The sequence below is a fragment of the Melanotaenia boesemani genome, chromosome 18 (assembly GCF_017639745.1).
Source record: "Melanotaenia boesemani isolate fMelBoe1 chromosome 18, fMelBoe1.pri, whole genome shotgun sequence".
Taxonomy (NCBI): Eukaryota; Metazoa; Chordata; class Actinopteri; order Atheriniformes; family Melanotaeniidae; genus Melanotaenia; species Melanotaenia boesemani.
Genome location: NC_055699.1, coordinates 21,601,380 through 21,618,250, shown reverse-complemented (window position 1 = coordinate 21,618,250; position 16,871 = coordinate 21,601,380). Strand labels below are relative to the sequence as shown.

At 37.8% G+C, this 16,871-nt stretch overlaps 2 protein-coding genes across 2 annotated transcripts in view; one reads left to right on the top strand and one right to left on the bottom strand.

Moving 5' to 3' along the window:
• The window catches only part of LOC121628724 (NACHT, LRR and PYD domains-containing protein 12-like), a 2,607,341-nt gene that overhangs the window by 2,474,562 nt on the left and 115,908 nt on the right, over nt 1–16,871 (top strand). The gene's annotated exons all lie outside the window — the stretch shown is intronic.
• Nucleotides 5,603–16,871, bottom strand: part of LOC121628730 (NACHT, LRR and PYD domains-containing protein 12-like) — a 354,419-nt gene continuing 343,150 nt past the window's right edge. Inside the window, exon 19 of the mRNA XM_041968025.1 lies at nt 5,603–5,643. The gene's annotated coding sequence lies outside the window, so the exon portion shown is untranslated. The remainder of the gene's footprint in view (nt 5,644–16,871) is intronic.

The following is a 16,871-nucleotide window of genomic DNA, read 5'->3' as shown; positions in this document are numbered from 1 at the left end:
ACAAATCCTCCTAAACAGATAAGCCCAGAGCTCCTTTCCACTGAGAAATGCAACCAATTTGCAAACTTTTTTAGCCAAAAAATTAAAACAATTAGGCAAAATATTAATTCCACACAGTCAAACAAGAAAATTAGTCTGTGTCTAAAACCCGGAAATAATTCTGATGTCATGTCACAATTTAAAATGGTGAATTTAAAAGTCCTACAAGAAACAGTTTGGCATTTGAAATCAACAACATGCACTCTGGACATGATACCATCCGACTTTTTAAAAACAGTTTTTACCTCAGTAGAAAGTGATCTCCTACTGATAGTTAACAGCTCGCTGGCATCAGGCATTTTTCCCAAGTCACTAAAGATAGCTGCTATTAAGCCACTCCTAAAGAAAAGGACTCTAGATGCCTCTATAATGAACAACTATAGACCTGTTTCTAACCTCTCTTTTATTTCCAAGATTATTGAAAAAGTTGTATTTCACCAGCTTCATGACTTTTTAAATGAAAGTGGAAATCTTGATAAATTTCAGTCCGGCTTCCGACCTCATCACAGCACTGAAACAGCTCTGGTCAAAGTGTTAAATGACATTAGGTTGAATACCGATTCTGGTCAAGTATCAGTCCTGGTTCTGTTGGATCTCAGTGCTGCGTTTGATACTGTAGATCACAGAATCCTGTTGCACAGGCTGGAAAACTGGGTTGGACTTTCTGGAGCGGTCCTTGACTGGTTCAGGTCCTATTTAGAAGGCCGGAGTTATTTTGTTACGATCGGCAGCTATGAATCCGAGCGAGTGGCCATGACTTGTGGAGTCCCCCAGGGGTCAATCCTTGGACCTCTTCTGTTCAGCTTGTATATGCTCCCTTTGGGTAAAATATTACAAAACTATAGCATTAGTTATCAAAGTTATGCAGATGATACACAACTTTATGTGTCTCTGTCACCAGATGACAGCAGTCCAATAGACTTAATGTGTCAGTGTCTGGAGCAAATAAACACCTGGATGAGGGAGAATTTCCTACAATTAAATGAAGACAAAACTGAGGTTATTCTGTTTGGTAGCAAAGAGAAGAGGGTCAGCATTGGCAAACACCTGGAGACTCGGGCTCTTAAAATTACCAACCAAGTTCGTAACCTGGGAGTGTTGATAGACTCAGATCTGACTTTCAGCAGCCATATCAAAGCTGTCACTAAGACAGCTTTTTACCAGCTCAGAAACATCAACAGAATTAAAAGTTTAGTCTCCCAGAAAGACGAAGAGAAACTCATCCATGCATTCATCTCCAGTAGACTGGATTACTGTAATGGTCTTTTAACAGGACTTCCTAAAAAGAGCATTGAACATCTGCAGCTCATCCAGAACGCTGCTGCTAGAGTTTTAACCAGGACTAAGAGATCTGAACACATCACACCAGTTTTAAAATCTTTACACTGGCTTCCAGTCAGTCACAGAATAGATTTTAAAACCCTTCTGATCATTTACAAATCCCAGAATGGTTTAGGCCCGGAATACATCTGTGATATGTTCAGAGAATATAAACCTAGCAGAGCTCTTAGATCCAAAGACTCTGGTCAACTAGTCCAGGCCAGAGTCCAGACTAAACATGGAGAAGCAGCATTTAGCTGTTATGCTGCAAACAAATGGAACAAACTGCCAGTGGAGATTAAACTTTCCCCAAATGTTGACATTTTTAAATCCAGGTTAAAAACTTTTCTTTTCTCATGCGCCTATGCATGAAATCTGCACGGTAACTTTTTTTTAACTTATCTTGCTTTTAATCATTTTTAATGTAATTTATTATTTTATTGTGATTATGTGTTGATTATGTGTTGATGCCTTTTACTATTCTAAATATCTGTAATGTCTTTGTTTTATGTAAAGCACTTTGAATTGTCCTGTACATGAAATGTGCTATACAAATAAACTGCCTTGCCTTGCCTTGCCTTAAATAATTCCATTAATTAAAATAATTTCCTCAACTAAGGAAAGGGAAGTTAGAGGTTAATGATCTCTACTTACTCTGATTTTCTTCTCTTCTTCCATTGTTATCTCCACCAAGGCAGAGCCAGAGGTCATGTGTTCTGTGGAGCTGGTTTGTCTGTCTGTTAGCAACAGAACTGAAAAAGTTATGGACAGATTTTGATTAAATTTTCAGGAAACCTCAGACATGGAATAAGAAACAAGTGATTAGATTTTGGGGTTGTCCAGATCATGCCTGGATCCAGGAATTTTTTGATGATGAGGAGATAGTAGTGCCAAAATTATCCCTAACTCATAAATAATTCCCAATAAGGCCAGAAAAACATTTACCATGGCTTGCTGGAGGTCTGCTCTCTCTGAGTGGTTCTATTTTTCACATATTTCCCAAGCGATCTTCAAAAGTGAAAGTCTGGGGCCACTAAAGACAAATTAAGGCATCATAAATCTATCTATCTATCTATCTATCTATCTATCTATCTATCTATCTATCTATCTCTCTCTCTCTCTCTCTCTCTCTCTCTCTCTCTCTCTCTCTCTCTCTCTCTCTCTCTCTCTCTCTCTATCTATCTATCTATCTATCTTATCTTATCAACTTATTGTTACAGTAACAATGGTTTAACCCAGCGTTTCCCAAAGTTTCTTTCTGGGAAATCACAAAGAGAATTTGTGCATTAACAAAACATTTCTGATATTTTATTGTTAGTTAAGCATCAACTTAACAGAACTGTTTAAAAATGACAGACATTTGATAAATCACATCTTTGTTTATTCACCTGTTGTTGACAACAATAAGTAAAATGTAGTGAAGTGAAATAAGAGTTGACAGGGCATCTCATTGTTTTCATATTCTAATCATTACACTTTACACAATTTATACTTAATGAGACAAAGTGAAATACACACACACACACACACACACATATATATATATACATTGTGAAAGTTGTAGAATCAGAAAACTTTTGCATTTTTCTCTTGCTATTTATTTCAGGGCATTTTCATTTTTCAAATGAGGCCTGTAGAAAATGTTTTCACTTGAAATTACTCTGAAAAAGAAAAATGCATATAGAGCCATAAAAAATAAATGCCACAGACTTGAACAGATTTTTTTTTTTTTTTTTATCTATTTAATGCTTAATGTTGTTTTATAGGCAATAACTAATAGGCTTTGTTAGTTCCAGTTTCAATGTGTGCAATAAGGTCATTTAAAATGTAATTTATTTTTTTATTGTGATTATGTGTTGATGCCTTTTACTATTCTAAATATCTGTAATGTCTTTGTTTTATGTAAAGCACTTTGAATTGTCCTGTATATGAAATGTGCTATACAAATAAACTGCCTTGCCTTGCCTTGTCTTAAAAAAAAGTTTTTATTAAACATTGAACCAGGCTGGCCCTCAACTTGTTCTAATTTTTTCAATTTGGCTCGCTGTGTATTTGAGTTTGACACCCCCGATCTAGTGGTTTGGGTTTGGACATGCAAGCCACAGCTTCAGAGACTTTGGAAGGTAAAAATGTTTTTCCGGTTACGGAAAATGTCATCATGGCCGGTACCTGGTGGGATTCACAGCTGCTGAACTTGGCTCGCCGGGGCCTGCGCCCCATGGCTGTGAGAGCCTCTGGGGCCTTTCTCTGCAGCCCTCTGTATCGTCTTCATGGTGGGGTGGCTGGGATTCGTGTTCCAGGATTGAGGCTGATCGCCCGGGTCTCTGTGATTGTGGAATGAGGAGTGAGTAGAGATCACACTCATCTCTACTCACTCCTCATTCTTCAAACTCTGCATGCTGACACAGTCACTGAGTTGTCCAATGGGGTTATACACTAAGAGATACTTTGGTTTAGTTTTTTTTTTTTTTTTTTTTTTTTTTTTTGTGTGTGTGTGTGTGTGTGTGTGTGTGTGTGTGTGTGTGTGTGTGTGTCTTTGTTTCTGGTGCTTTGGTTGTTGTTGTGATAAATGTTGTTGTCTTGGTTATTTCTTTTAGGAACTCCTGATGATTGTCAGCTTAATTTACCGGTAAAAGCTGTATGAAATTCTGTGTTTCTGTACAGGTGTAGCAGTTGGTTGTCTGGTGTTAGGTTGGATTGAAGGATTGTTGCTTCTATCTACTGTATCTTTGTCTTCTCTTGATTTTTTCTACTTTTCTTTTTACTTTTCTTCATTATTATCTTTTTTCTATACCCTCCAGTCAGGTCCAGCAAGATAACATAACAAATTCCATAATTCAAAATAAATAAACAAGATTAAAGCAAGTAAGTAATTAAGTAAATCAGAAAATCAGATTATCAAGAGGAGCCTTATACCCATAAAGCTTCCCTTAGCAAAGCAAATTTATTTGGCACAACACAGCAGATAGACCATCATTCTGCTGCTACGATGTTGAACAGGAAAGGTTAGAAAATAATAATAATAAAAAAGATCGGGGGAAGGCTATTATAGTTGCTAATATAGCTGCCTCTCGTCTTTTCTCTTTTAAGCGACATTTGTGCGTCCATAAATTAACGTTATGTGTTTGCAAGCTTCAATGTGCGAGTAACAGCTAGGGGCAGTTTAGAGACCATTTTGACCCGATGTAACAGCAGAACATATACAGCAGTAAAAATGACAGAAAGGTTCAAAGATAAGACACGACGTGCTCGGTTTAGAGCTTCCATACCTCCATCTATGATACCGCTGCTGAATAAACAGTTATACATCTTACTAATGCTGATCACATAATGGATTTGTTTTAACTGAATTAGAATTGGATTGGACTGTTTATGTAAACGTGCCTTGAATGAATTGCTGTGATACATATAAAGCTGAACTGAATGGTATTAATATAAAAAATGCAAAATTAAAAGAAAAGAAATAACTAAGAGAAACATAAAGCTTCTCGTTCACTGAGCTTCAATTTAAACGTGGAGGTAACAAACTAATAGTGTCTAAAAGAAAAAAAAACTGACAACTCTAATAAGTTTACCGTTCAAATAAAACTTAGCTGCCACTTTACTGTTCTGTAAGAAAAAATGATTTAATGAAGTTACAGGAGAAAATTTATTGTGGAACAAAGATAAATTTTACCAAAGGGAAAACATGTGAAGAGGAATCTGAACAGCTGGGAGGACTGGCAGTTTCCTGTGAAACCCGTGTTAGTTCATCTCACACAATGAGGAAGAGGAAGGAAAATGAAAGTGAAAGAATTCAGATAGTTCAACTCCATCTTGAGTAAACAGCAGCAAGAGAAAACCCCAGTTGTAATAAAGGTAAGTGTCATTAACATTCTTCTATCAGAGTGTCTGAGTGGGTTTTCTCTTTGTTAAATGAAGAGGAAGAGGAGGTAAACTGATTCTTCTTCAATACAAACAGCTTTTATTCAACTGAGCAGTTCAACTCCGGGACTTCCTGTTTCTCAGGTGTGGCTGAAAAAAATAATTTCACTCTATGATTTTTTCTGGAAAAATAATAAATAATGACAAATTTAACTTAAACATTATCTCCATATTTCCTCACGTTCTACCACCTGCACGCTCTCGGAGCCTGACGTAACCTTCGTCACCGCCGCGTGCACAGCCACAGTGGAGACTGCGTGTTGTAGAGTAATCAGGGCGTCCTCGCCTTCCAGTTGAGTGCTTAGGCAGTACCCTTAACGTTACAGCCTAACCACTGTAATTTGTTTTGGAAAAGCGTGCGCTAAATGACTGTAATGTAATTTGTACCTCTGAAAATAACTCGTCACAGGAACGCGCATGTCGAGGCCACTCGTTAAACCATGGAAACCCGCATTAACGTCGCCTGGCCTGGACATTCCCGGCTCTGGCCCCGAACATTTCTCATCAAGCCCCGAATGTCTTTTTTTTTTTACCCCAGACGGTATAAGTTTACATTAATTGATCCGCCTTATAATATTAAAGAAGATGGTAGTTTTGTAATTTCCTGGCTTATGTGAATGCAACACAGGTACAACAACATGACCAATCACAGAGCAATGTTATGGAAGCGGGAATCCTCCGTGTTTTATTGGCTGACGGTCCGGCGTTTTATCCCTCTGGTGTTATTTCGAGTGGTCAACATCAGCGGTCAAAAATGGACATCAGACGATTTGTTTTAATTTAGGAAGAGAGACAACCCTTCAGTTGTGGTGGCAGCCAATGGACAGCAAGAATGTAGGCCAACACACGAAAGAGGTAAACAGGCAGTTTAAATCCAGTATGTCTTAAAAAATTAAATGAACATTTGGCAGATCATTCTTGACAGTACTTGATACTTCGAAGGTTAAGCTAGCTGCACTAAACCGTTAGCCCTGCCCCTTTTCTGTTATACACATTTGCATTAAATCCAGTTGTGAAGTTTACGTGATTCGCTGGGAAACCCGCTGGAAAGGTACGAAGCTGAAGTTAGCTTCCGATTCGTTAAATGTGTACGGGCATTCCACTGAATTTGGAGAAATCTAGCCCATATTAGACAGCTCTTGATTAAAAAAAACTACAGCACTTAGACACTTCAAACCTGGACTGAAATCTTAAAAAACATCTTTATGACGATTTATTTCCATCTGGATTCCCTTAGACCAGGTCCTCTGAAATAAATACAGCACAATTAGACACTTTAAACCTGGACAAATATCCTAAACATCTAGATTAATTAAAACAGTTTCTGATTTGTAAAACCTTTATTCTATTTCTGAAAATGAAAATTAGCCTCATTTAGTGACGATTTTGCCATCTGGACTCCTTTAGACCAGGTCCTGTGAAAAAACTACATCACTTAGACACTTCAAACATGGACTGAAATATCCTAAACAACATTTAGATTCATTAAAACAGTTTCTGATTTGTGAAACATTTATTTTATTTGTGAAAATGAAATAATTGAAATTGTATGTTGCACAAATGTTACCCATCTGTGGCATTTTGTTTTTCTGCTCATCTAGAAAAGAAAGAAAAAGATATGAGACTTCCGACTAAACTGGACAGAATTATTCCAGACAAAAGATAATTTACATCTGCAGTGTTTAAAAAGATAAATAAATAAACTTTAAAGAAAAGTTTGTCTGAAATTAATTTTTTTTTCTTTTTTATAAAAGAAAGCACTGTTTCTCCTTTTCTCGCATGACAAGCGCTCACCTCTCACTATAAAAAGATAGATCAAAGCATTATCAACTCATAAATGTTTCTTTCTTGTGTTTATGCTTTACTTTTCAGAAATAGTGACTGTTTTTCCTCTAACCTTTCTTCCATCTGGTCCTGGTCAGCCTCCTCCACAGCCTCAGTCCATGTCATGCTGCTTCTCTCTTCCAGAGCCTGTAGTGTTCCTGTATTAGACCAGACGTATTTCAGTCCAGATTCCTTATTCAGCCCTGGATAAAGTATTGTTATTATATAGAGACGTCCATGCTTAATCTTCATTAACCTATTTGAAAGTTTATTTCTGTCATCTGACGTATCTTTCCATGAATGTGGGCCATTATTTCAGACACCGCTCTTCCTCTCTTGCTCATTCCTGACCTCCCATCTGTGTTCAGACCAGACCTTCTTCACCCCACTTCAATAAAAGTTTCTTTTGTATAGAAGTGCATCAATAAATTAGATGCATTCTGTTGTTTTACCTACACTAAGTGTTGCAGCCCTTTAATTCTAGTTTTCATATAGACAATAAAATGACCCTGTTTAGTCAAAGTTTGTTTCTGGGAGCCTTCATCCATCACCTGGAAAACTTCCTTGTCCATTTCAATATATATATTGAATTTTACTAAGTTAAGTGAAGGTTATCATTCGGGTCAAATGTATATCCTTCCTCAGTTTACTTGTTGACCTTCCTCTGGAAGCAGCACATTTAGGATAAATTTGACCCTGTCCCTGGAGGTCATGGAGCAGACTTCAGGAGACAGATGTTTGCAGCTGGAAAGAAACTCTGACAAATCTGTGATTATCTTGTCCAGCTGAACATAATTGTTAAAAATGATGGGTACCACCTTTCCTCAAATGTATAATGAGACCTCTCCTTACCTGAGACGATGGCCTGAACAATAGAAATGAAAAGAAAAAAAATCATAAATACCAGCTGCTATCTGGTGAGAGGAGGTACATCCTGGACAGTTTGCCAGTATAATGAGCGAGTCCTAAAGGGTTTGTACCCCCAGTCTGTGGAATACCACAGAGTGGTTTGCATCACCCAGGTGACGGTAGCTGCTTCACACCTGTGTGAAAAAAATTCCAAGTCAGCTTGTCAGCAAGTTGAACATAATCAAACAACATAAACCTCCATTAAAGTGGAGGAACAATAAATCACATGATCCAAGTGGCGACACAAAAACAAAGCACAACACGACCAATGACTTGCTTTGTTCATAACTCTTACTTTCTACCAAGGACTGAAGCTAGCTGAGGCAGGGCTGTGGGAAGCTGCTGCTTTGTGGCAAAGCATCGGTGCACAGCTGATACCAGTAGAGGACGTGGTCCACGTAGAAAGGTTCGCTGCTGCGTTGTCTGATGAAGAGAACATGGATGTGGGCCACCAAAGAGACGGGGGGAGTAAAAATTTAGCCTAAACATAATAAAATAGCTACTCTATGCTGGAAAACTCAACAACTAAATAACAGCATATAAATAAGTAAGTGAATAATAACTAAATAATAAACCTTTTTAAAGGATCTGTTGTGCCAGTAAACTTTATCTTGAATTATAAAACATTATGCAAGTGTTCCTGTTCCTTACAACAACCTAAACATGTAAATGCTGCCTTAACAAGGTAGTGATGTTACAGAAGATAAAGGTAGAATTCATAAATACCTTTTACATGATAGAGCTTCGATACTTTCACTGTCCTACTTGTCAGTATCAGCCTGAAAATCACTGAAATCCTCATCCTGGGAAAAAAGGGGGAAAAAAGAAACAACAGATTTGATAGATGAGTAAATTATGCCAATATTATGCTACCGATATGTTTTTTAAATGAAAGGTACACATACAAAATAAGCAAAAAATAAACTGGATACTATAAATTAAACAAATATTGGGAATTTATGATTTACTCACAAGATCTCAGTGGAGATGAACATCTGTTTTGCAACAGGACAACCTGGAGTTTGGTTCTTTCCAAAAAGCTCTGTGTTGAGTAGGAATCCCAGTCTACAAGCAACCATGTCCTCCTCAGTATAAAGGCATTCGTTCCATAACTGTCCTTTGAATTTTAAAATCTGGTTCAGCCACAGTAATTTTGTTTCTTCTTAAAGTGTTCATGCTCCAGAAGTAAGGTTGATGTCCACGTGTCAGCATTAGGATGTTTCTGTAGGTCATTTTCAACGCCTGATCTTCTTTTGATCGCCACATGCATCGTGTACAGGACATTGTCAATTGTACAAGTATTTATCATCTTTACTGCTTGATGTCCAGTAGTTGCAGATGGATAGAGCTGGTACAGGTTCGCTACTGCAGCCCGCTTAATTAAGAAAAACCCTCGATGGATGTCCGATTCCAGAAGCAGGCCGATCTCATGACCTGATCTTTACTAACACAGAAACAGCGTTGAATACTTCCACTGCGTTGTCAAGCCAGTTAGGAGAAAATGGAAAAAGCGCTGCTTTAAATGACCGTGAGCTAATTTGCTATAGTTGTTGGACCTGTATGACCCAGAACCTGTAGCCTCTGAGTGACATTTTTCTTCTTTAAACTCTGCAGACTCGACACAGGCCTGTATGTTTTTAGCATAGTTTTTATAATGGTCCTCTGGTTTCAGTGAAGCTCAACAACAGCAACGGAAACAAAATATAAACAGATGTGTTAACCCTTTAAGGCCCGACCTGTGAAAAAATTCTAAGAATAGTAATTTAGTATCGTAATATAGAATAGTAATATGAGGCATTTATTTGGTCCTTTAACAAAATGTAACAAAAATTAACAAATTTCTTTGGGGGATATTTACCATTTATAACTATGTGATATGTCAAAATTATTACAGTGTGTTTTTCTGCTTCCTGTCATCTATTAGGGGGCAGAAGACTAGATTGTCTTCAGCAGGATATTGTCATTATCCTTCACATGATTTTCTTAATATTTTAAAATATATTTTTATGAAATAAAGCTTGGGTCACGTAGTCATCTTTGTACCGCTAGAGTTGGGAAAAACTTCAACTGTGTCATGTACCTACTGCTTCACACAGCACAATAAGTGGAAAGATGAGAGTTAATTATGTTGCTATTGGGTGGTTTATTTCAAACATGTTTCAACATTTATACAATTTACATGATTACATTTAATTTTCCTGTTCGAAAAGGAAAAGGCATAAGTATGTATTTATTTGTTATACACCACCATTGTTGTATACCATTATATGGATTATATCATCCATTATTGCAGTTTACACAATTATTGACCCTTTCCCCACAGTTTTTACAATTTCAGGTTCATCCACAAAACAAAAGATCAGATAAACAGAAAAACTAAATATTGCATTTTAAGGGATCTGTACACTGTGTAAAATGACAAGGTTTGAAGTCTCTAAGTGTTGTAGTGTTTTCTTTTTAATTAGCATTATTTGCATTTTCACAAATAGAATAACAGTTTCACAGATAAGAAACTGTATTTTAATGAATTTGGATGTTGTTTAGGATATTTTAGTCCAGGTTTGAAATGTCTAAGTGCTGTAGTTTTTCACAGGACCTGGTCTAAAGGAGTCCAGATGGCAAAATCGTCATAATATGAGGCTATTTTTCATTTTCACAAATAGAATAAAGGTCTCACAAATCAGAAACTGAATTTTAATTAATTTGAATGTTGTTTAGAATATTTCAGTCCAGGTTTGAAGTGTCTAAGTGCTGTAGTTATTAATGAAGAATTATCTAATATGGTCTAGATGGCTTCAAATTGAGTGGAATCGCCCTTTACACATTTTACGAATCAGAAGCTAACTTCAGCTTCGTGGGTTTATTGCACTTTATACCATGGTCTGGGTGAATAATCGATTCTGATTGGCTGGAAAGCGTCCATTAAAAAGTGATAATGGACAGCTATGAAAGAAGTTCCGGTCAAATAGACTTATTGTTGTAAATCATTGCGCTGACTAAACGGTAGTTGGTAACCGTGACAACAGAAATTCAGACACCAGGCAGCAGACACCAAATCAGAGCAGCCTGCAGGCTTATTGAACATGTGGGAAACTATCTGTGGACTTTGACTGTTTGAAACAAAATGTCGCATCATCCTCTGGATACACACAAGCTGTAAGAGCTGCACCCGCCCTCTGAAATGACACTTTGTGTCACGTAACGTTAAGCAATCATCTCCTTTCCCCTTCACTGATCAGGTCTAATATAACAGCTGACTGACCGAGCTGCAGGTTTTGTGTAAGAGCCGGTTACCTTGGTAATGCGTCACAACGAAATAGTCCACTCAACCGCTACTTGTTAAAAACTTACGATTTTACCGGTAAAAAACAACATTAACGCATTAATAATTTATTAATATTTTTTCTTTCTTAACGGACCATGGTATAAGCGGGATAATGCCCTCCAAAGTGGCCATTATCATAAATTAATGGACTTCGTGGAGGCAACCGTCCTCCACTTATTGGGCATCATCCCATCATCCCATACTTAGTTTGTACAACATCTCTGATGTTTTTTTGTTGTTTTTTTTTCGAATCGTAGTATTAATTTGTGAGTTTTGTGTGTTTATTAGTGATGGCAAGATGGAAACGGTGTTCCAGTCCGTACTGAAAATTGTGGACTGTTTGACACAAACAATGTTCTGTGATCTGAATCAAGACCCGGATGTCACGTGACTGTTCTATTTCACGTCCATTACGTCACCAATCGTTCTGAAACTCCACGGCTGTTTCACCTGCTCTGGACTTAAAACTCAAACAGAACTGAATGTTAAAGGATCTTTTTGTCTTGTGCTCAAAATGGAACAATGAAAAATGTTTACTAAATTTTCACAAAGTAAAAATTCTCTAATTTATTAATTAATTATTGCTCGGGCCTTTGCCTGATTGGCAGGTGTTCTCCTAACGGCTGTTTTGTAAAGTCGTGCCTCATTTATGTGAGTGTGTTGTACTGAGCGCCTTTTAGAAAGTTTTTTTTTTTGTCTGGAAATGGAAGGAAGCGGAAAGTGTCCCATGTCAGCTGTTTGGGATCACTTCGAGCTCGTTGACATTTTTTTCTTTTATAAAGTTTTGCGCAAACGTTGCTCCAGTCTTTCTGTGCCTGCTGCGTGACTCTCTCCTCCCCCCTGAATCATGACGTGACTGTCGGTGATCAGCTGATCGGCTTCTCTGGCCAAGTGTTTCTCTTGTAGTTTGTTTATCGTTCAGCTCATGTTGAGAAGGAGAAAACTAACAAGATGTTGATGCAAAACTTTAGCCCGTTTCAGTTAGATAGCCTTTTGTTTGTATTTATTGTCTATTATTTTCTTTATTAACTGAGGTTTGCTGGTGACAGCTGTAAAATCTGCTGGTCATAATACAGCCAGATGAATCAGGTTCAGATATAACGAGTGTCAAGGTTAAACAAGAGTAGGCCTTTTTCTAAATTATTGGTTCTGTGCAGATGTTGGACAGACAGGTTTATTTTTTTAGGAGCCATGAATGTGGTGAAAGGAAATTATGAACAGGTTCTGAAATCCAAATCAGAGCAGGACCTTCTCTAACCAGGTGGTTGACAGGTGATAAGATTTACTGTATATACAGGGACAGGTACAGAAAAGTTTTGATGAGAGGGCCAGGCAGGGGGGACTAACCAGGAAAAGGATGGCACAAATGAGAATTTTGTAAGGCCTAGATTTTACTAAATAATTATCTGCTTATTAAAACTTAAGGGGTCATCAAATGTGAAATCTGGAAAAACGTCTGTTTGTCAGTGATGAAGGAATAAACCACGTCCCCCACACTGTTGAAAAGCTTGTTATACCCCTGTGTACAGGAGCAACTCATACCAATGCTGCCTGGTTAAAATAACACATCCTTACATACAAATATCACTATAAACCAACACAAGAAGTTACAGACGAAACGACCCAAGACACAAGAAAACATTTCAGTTTATTGAGATCAACATTTTGAAATTACTTTTTTTGACCAGATGTGACTGTGTTCAGTGTTCCGAGCGTTCCACAAGATCGATTCTTTTCTGGAACAGTTGTTCCGAACAATTCGATCTCCCAAACGTTCCATATCTGCCATCACTAGTGTTTATTAATGTAATACATCAAATTTCCCAAAAGTCACATTTGATCCGTTCTGTTTCTTTCTGCACTGCAGACGGCAGCATTTTGTTTTTTGTTTACTGTGAGCAGGAACTACAGGAACTACTTTTACCAGTTACCTAACTCCCAAACCCCAACCTAACCCTGCAGAATCACCAGTTAACCTGACATCATGTGTTTGTACTGTGGGAGGAAGCTGGAGAACCCACACATGCACTTGAAGAACATGAAAACGCCAAACAGAAGCTGGGATTAGAACCAGCAACCTTCCTGCTGTAAGGAGACAGAGCTGATCGCCACACCACCCTGAATTTCTGATTTCTGATTCTGCACTGGAGAACCTTTCAGTACTTTGGTCGGTGCTTGATGGTTTTAAAATACTTTAAGTTGTCTTGGCTTTCTATAAAATACTTGTAATTAAAACAACTGTTTTTATCACAGTAATAACTGAAATATTTAGCTTCACAGTAATTAAACCCAGATGTTTTTGTCAACACAAACTCAGTCTGACGCTCTGAGGAAACAGATGTCGTCTCATTTCTGACAGGAAGCCAGAAGAAACAGAAAGAAAAGCAGGAGGTCTGGAACTGGTGGAACTGGTTTTTGTTTGGGTGTTAGACCTGAACAGACATGTTTGTTTTCATTTCTTGGTTCTGAGTGTTTCTGCTTTACGTTTTAGGAAGACGAGGACAGAGCGAAGTCTGCAGGATCCAGCTGTCTGTCTGTAATGGCGGACCCATCCAGACCTCCAGACTTGAGGACTGGACCAGAACCATCAGACACAAAGTAAGTGAAGTGCTAGCGTGGACCACATTAGCGCACCTCCTCTACGGGTTTACAGATGGAGTGAGAAACCAGCGCCGCAGGAGGAAGCCAATGTCACCTGCAAGTTATACCAAAATAATTCTTATGAATCAGGTTTTAATTGTTAGTTTAATGTGTATTTACTCAGCAAGGATTCAGCCATCACACGCAGCGCCTGCTGCAGTCTATCCTCTACACTGCTGTACGTCAGGATGAATGAGTCATGTTGACCCAGGACACCGGGCCATGAAATGTGTCAGAACCATGTTTGAGTAACAAATAACTTGTACATTGATTGATACTGTACATTTTTATGGTTCACCAAATTAAATTCTTTCTCTCTCGGAGCGCTTATAGCAATGTGAGTGCTGTCAATCCACCAGCTAAATTCCCACAATTCCTGGTGTGTGTGGAAAATTCCTGCAGAGGAAACGTGTCCTCTGATGTCAGTCAGCTAGAAAAGCTGGAATCTGGTCTAAGAGGACTGATCCAAACATGAAAGCTTCTGATTCTCTGCAGCAGTTTGTGTGTTCAGAGCTTCTTTAGTGGTTTTCATCAGAGAATTTCTCACTGATTGATGTGATATGAATGACAACATGTTTGTGTTTGCAGAGGTCAGAACTACAGATGGAGACCAGAGACTCCAGAACTGGACTGTCTGTCTATGAAGAGTGACTGGTCCATGCGAAATCCTCCAGAATTCAGTGCTGGACCTTCAGACTCACGGTAAGAGAAGTGAAACAGAGGTTTCAGGATGTTTGCTGATCTCCCTGAAGTCTCTAGAACTGCTGATCCTTGAACTCAACATTTCTGTGTAAACCAGTGAAAAGTCCTGTTAACAAGGTTCAGTCCAGGTTCACAGTCAAGATCACGTTTATTTATCCATCACATTAAAAACAACCAAAGATCTTCACAAAAAATCAAACTATATATAATATATATATATATATATATTATATATATATATATATGTGTGTGGATATGTATATATATATGTGTGTATGTATATACATATATATGTGTGTGTATGTATGTATATATATATATATATATATATATATATATATATATATATATATATATGTATACATATATAGACATCAGCAAATAACATTAGCAAAAATATAAAACATCAGTACAAAATCTTGCATGTTAACACCTCATGTATTTAAATAAACCAGCTGATCTGTGGTGTTTTAAGCTTCATCATGTCCACCAAGAAGACAAGAAAACACAATTTCACAGAGACTGAAGTTGAGGTGTTTGTTGGTGAGGTGGAGGCTCGCAAAATATTTTCTTTTGGTGTCAGAGTAGTGGATTCACAAATACACGAGAGGCTGCAGGGACGGCTATTTTAGAAAAATTACCAAGAGTCTGGAATGAGTAAATGTATAAAAAAGTTTATTACAGGAGAAGTATTGAATACAGAATTATTCTCATGAAGGACGAGAAATGGAAGAAAAAAAAAATGTTCTCAAAGTCAGTTCTCCGTACACGCCTCTTGAGCAGACTGATCAACGCCATGAATTTAAATAAATGACTGAACTTGGATAATGTACTTAAAACAAAACCATGGGGCTATTTAGTAGGTTTTTTCCTTTTTTTTTTTTTTTCTGCCTGCGGTCATTGTCTGCTACAGGCTCAGTGCTTCTCTATGTTTGTCCCGTCAGAAACCTTTATGGTATTTTTAGATCTCAGTTCAGCTTCCTCTTATTAGTATTATTATTATTATTATTATTATTATTATTATTATTATTTAATTTTAAGTTGTCTTATACCCTTTTTTTTGTTTTTCTTTTACCCTTCGGACTCAGAGTTCCTTCAGCATGAACACACCTACTGAGATCTATTCAGAACAAAATTCTATTGAATTCTTACCATATTTGTTACTCATAAAACTCATAAAATAAAATTACTTATAAAATGAAATAATTCTCCTGTGACAGAGTCACGTTGCCCATTTTTACCAAAAAATGGGAGGGATCCTCTTACAGTCGTGAACGTCTTCACGGACTCCGAGTAATAAGTTTACTCGGCCACTCTTGTCCAGTGGCCTTTTCCACCAGGGGACCTCTGCTGACCAGAGGATTTAACCAGCTGCAGGCCTGTAACCCGCCCAAACAGACCCCTCTGTCTCCAAACCAGCTTCACAACTTAATTAAACAAGGTACTTTCTACTCACCAGACTTATTTCAGACTATATTTTGAGTTCATTGATTTCGGCGGTGACTTCCAGAGAACCAAACGAGGGTCCCCCTTTCAAAAGCAAAGCCTGAAAGTCAGGTTCAGGTCGGTCAGACACCGTCGTTGGGTCCCCCTGGTCACTCGCAAAATCCTGCCCGACAACAGAAAAATTACCAAGAGTCTGGAATAAGTAAAATTATAAAAAAGTTTATTACAGGAGTGTTATTGAATACAGAATTATTTGCAAGTAATGAGAGTGGTCGTATCGACTCGTCTGAAGTCAAGAGAGACTCTGAGGAAGCAAGAGGAAAAACAATAGCTATACATTTCTGTAGAAAGAATCCTCCTTCCTGAAGACCTTGGGTGGACACACAACTCCACAGAAGAGACTCTCTGTCCACACACCACCATCTTTTATTCTGATCATTTTCTCAGAGAATGAGCAGTTTAGGAGGTGCAGGTGGAAATTGATTCCAACCTTCCTCCATTCACCCACATTATGCCATAAATGATCAACGTAACATACCTAATCTTTATAAATAAGCCAGCTGATCTGTGGTATTTTAAGCTTAATCATTAACATCAACTTGCAGGCAGATGAACTGGTCTTTAATCAGTCAGAGGAAAAAAAGATGTTTGCGTTTCTGAAGCAGCTAAAATCAAAGAACCATCAGTTTCATCACAGACTGAATCCTGGATCCAAACAGAAACCTAGAAACTATTTTACTGT